The sequence below is a fragment of the Medicago truncatula genome, chromosome 8, assembly GCF_003473485.1.
Source record: "Medicago truncatula cultivar Jemalong A17 chromosome 8, MtrunA17r5.0-ANR, whole genome shotgun sequence".
NCBI lineage: Eukaryota > Viridiplantae > Streptophyta > Magnoliopsida > Fabales > Fabaceae > Medicago > Medicago truncatula.
Genome location: NC_053049.1, coordinates 25,323,246 through 25,327,708, shown reverse-complemented (window position 1 = coordinate 25,327,708; position 4,463 = coordinate 25,323,246).

The following is a 4,463-nucleotide window of genomic DNA, read 5'->3' as shown; positions in this document are numbered from 1 at the left end:
CGGAACAATCAATCAATGCATCATTACTCAAACCGTAAACTCTGTTAGCTAGTGAAGTAAATTGCAGATAATAATCAGCTACAGTTCCAGTTTGACTTAATTTGAATAATGTTGCTTTGGGACACTCATAAATTGATGGGCCAAAATCAAGTTCTAAAGCGTGTGTGAACTCCACCCAAGAATGAAATGGGTGAGAACGCTGCATCATCTGGAACCAAGGGACTACGTCTTTGTCTAAGTGCACAGAAGCTATGGTTAAACGATCTGGATCCGGCCTACCGTAATAATCAAAAAACTGCGCTCAGCACGAAATATCCATTCTAACACATTTTTTCCATCAAAACGAGGAAATTCCAATTTAATGTTTCTCACCTGAAATGGATTTTTGCTTGAGTTACCGGCACCATGGGAAGATTTACGGGGACTCTGATTCAGTAGCATATCAAGCGCGCTGTTGATCTGAGAAAACTTGCTTTCTGTGTTCGTCTGCAGCGCTTCAAAGTGAGATGTGTTCGCGATTTCTGAGCTCTTTCATTCGGGTATTATCTGCCATGGTGAGATGAAACCACCAACGAAATGGATAAAATTCTCAAAGGGAAAAATAGTACTGATGTTAATTGAACTGAGAAATCACTTCCAGAAGAGTTCTAGAAGGAAAGGTACAACTGATGCAAATTACAGAGAAAAGGAAAATAGGGAGAAATAGAAAAGAGATAATTCTCACAACTTGCATAAAAAATAAAACTGCTAACAATAGACATAATATACTAGTGCACGTAATCCTTCAATCGTGAATTAGTGGTGCGGTTTCTAATTCCTTTCCTCTGAACCTTAATTCCTGGGCCACTACTAACAACTTGATTCTCTTTGCTTCCTTGTGGGTCCCTATGAGCTGACGTGGCATCTTTATCTATTACAGAAGAAAAAGATGTGAAGAAACAATGGTAAAGGAAAATAAAACCACCAAAGAGCAATGCTACCATTGCAAAATACCCAATAGGATATTGCATTGTCGTTCATTGTGGGGTAGAAGTAATTGGGAGAAGAAAGATGAGAAGGAATGGTGAAGGAAAATAAAACCAACAAGGAGTAAAATGCTACCATTGCAACAAAAAAAACCCAATTGTTTTCCTAGGGTTATCGATCATTAATGTGTTCTCTACCTCTATGTTAGGATATTGTACAAATTAAATCCATATTGAGATCTTTCTATATTCTAAAATCTTCCAAAATATTTATAATTATTAATCTATTTATGATATATCTATATTATATATGCAATAGTAACCAAAAAATAATATTATATATGCAATAGTACCATGTACAACTAGGAATTATTTTCTCTAAAAAAAATAAACTACAAATAATTTTTCCCTAAAATAAAAAAATAAAAATTACGATTAATTTTACATTTTTTGGTGTTAACCGTCTGATTCTTAATGAATGAACCCTAATAATTTAAAATTTGACCACGAGGCAAGAAAGTTGGAATTTCTCCCTAACAATTTGTCCTTGGATGAATAATTTTAAATTTACCGCTCTAAAGTAAAATCCTCCACTCTCAGCAATTTATTGCCACAAACATTTCCACTCTTTTTATTGACACCAACAGTATAATAAAAAAAAAAAAAATCTGAATTCATCTTTTTTAATGATTCCAACAACATTCTTTATATAAAAAAATGTTGTTTAAGGGTATAATTGGAATAATGAAAAAGTAAGTATATATAAACTCTAGTATGTTACACTTTCTAAATGATAAAGGAAAAAATTGGTCATATATATACTCATATCGTGTTTGTTACACTTTTATTTTAATATTTGAACTAGATTTTTGACCCATGCTCCGCTCGGGTTTACTGTAAAGGGATTGACATACGGATAATAAAATGCAATATATAATTGGTAACAATGAAAAAAAAATAAGTTGCAAGGTCACGTCTTTCCATTTGCAAAGCTCTAAATATCAAAATAATATGATTTTTGTGTTGTGTATGAAATTTTTACACGATTTAGGTTTTTTTTTTTTTAGAGAAACACGTTTAGGGCAGCCGAGTTTGCATGAAAATTAGGGTATTATGTTTGTAAGCGTATTAAATAAGTGTAGAAAATATTGTAAAAAAAAAAAAAGCAACATGATTGGAATAAAATAAAGGCATGAAATCGATTAAAAAAAAATGTACAAAATATTGTTAAAAAAAAAAGGCATGAATTAGTTCGATGAATTTTTCTAGTATTGTGTACAAAATATTGTCAAAAAAATTCCAAAAAAAAAAGAGTATAAAATAGAAGGCAAGTGGATAGGAATGAAATTGGTGCGATGTATTTTTTTTAGATGGAATTTATTAGGTTAAATAATTGCAAACCTAATAAAGCAAATGAGTGGGAAAAAATTAGGTTAAATTGTTGCAGACCTAACAAAATTAATAAATAATGATGATATACTCATATCGTGTTTGTTACACTTTTATTTTAATATTTGAATTGACTCTTATCTATTTGTTATGTGTTATTTGTATTAAAAATTGAAGGCATTTTTAGAAAGAGAAAAAGTCAGCCCGAAAGACGGGGTTTGTTTTCTTTATATATCTACTAGCGAAAAGACGGGCACTCACATACCCGTCTTTCCGTTCTTTTTATTGCGTTATTGTTAGAAAATTATGAACGGTGTTTTTTTTATGAAATTTTGATTAAAACTAAAAATATAAAAACTAACCATGATTATCTATTTCAATGATACCAACAATATAATAAAAAAATCTAAATTATTTTTTTAATAACACCAACAACAATCTTTATGTGTCAAAAAAAAAAAACAGTCTTTATTATAAAATTTTTTGTTTAAGGGTATAATTGAGATAATGAAAAAGTAAGTATAAATATACTCATCTAGTTTGTTATAGTACTTTTTAAATGATAAAGGAAAAAAAAATCATACATATATTTATTCTTATCGTGTTTGTTACATTTTTTTTAATATTTAAATTTTTTCTTATTTATTTGTTACATGTGTTATTTGTATTGAAAATTGAAGACATTTTTGCAAAGAAAAAGTCAACCCAAAAAAGCTGAAAGGGGTTTTTTTTTTTTTTTTATATATATAGTATAAATGATGAAATGAACTAATAATGACCATTATTTAACACATAATCAACATCAACATAACTACAAACAAAACACATTTCGGTTGTTAATGTGATAAAACCTCTATTTCTTTATTGGAAAAAACTAACTTGTGTCCTTAAGGACACTTGGGAAATTGTGCATTTAACATCTAAAAAGTTAAAAAAAATATATTTTCTTAATGCAAAATTCATTTTTCATTTCTTCTTTTAGTTTTTAACTTGTGCCCTTGGGGCATGACCCATTTTAATAAGACCAAACAATTACTACTTGCATAAATTTAGTATGTTTGTTACAAGTTTTTTCTTAAAAAAATTGAAGTGAACGCACAATAATAGAAGAAGGTCCAAGAAAGTAATAAGTAAGTACTATGAGGCATGAGCATAGAAGAAGGATCTAGATGTGTGTCCTTTGTGCATGACTCACCTTTCTTTTCCGTTAATTTTGTTAACATGGTTGTTATGTACGTTCCTATATTCAAGGAGTACAAGGTTATCCATATTAAAAGCACCATTTTCTCTTTTATTATTTAACAAACAAACCCTCTCTCACATATTTTGTGCTTTAAACAAACCAAACCCTTTTCTCTCTCAAACAATGGCTATTCAGCAACAACCCTCTCATGTCACTAAAAGTAAAAATTCTATGGAAGTCTTTACCACGATGTATCCACTTTTTTTTTCCACTCTTGGCTTTTGTTTATGTAGATAACAGGTTTTGCCGACAACTTTGTGGAGAATAATCTCATTGTCATGAGATTGTTATTAGTTTTCACAGTTATCACTTTTCTCATCATTATAATTCCTTCCATCTTAGAAAACCCGCCTATTCCTATAGTTAAAATCGTTGCTATGATTGTCATGCCTTGTGTGTCGTGTGTTTCATCGGTACTTATCATATCAAAGATAACTGCTATAATTGTTTCTATCATATCAAAATTTCTCTTTTCTGATCTGGCAATCTTGAAACCAAGAATTACTTCAACTTTGTTTAGGTCTTTTTTATCAATGTTGTTGATAAACAATGATTTCACATAATTCATAACATGAATTTTTAAACCAAATATGAGCAAGTTGTCTTCATAGAAACATATGATCGTGCAAATATTATTTGTCACTTTCATTCACTTTATACTCATTCGATAGCATTAGAATGTCAAATTTGTCATATCATTCCTTAAGAGTTTATTTTAGACCTCACAAAGAATTATCTAACTTACAGAACTTGTTTTCTAGTCCATGAATCACAAAATCTTCAGGTTGTTTAATATAGACTTCTTCTTCTAGTTCACCATAAAGAAGGCAACTTTTACATCCATTTGGAGTACTATCAAGTTATGA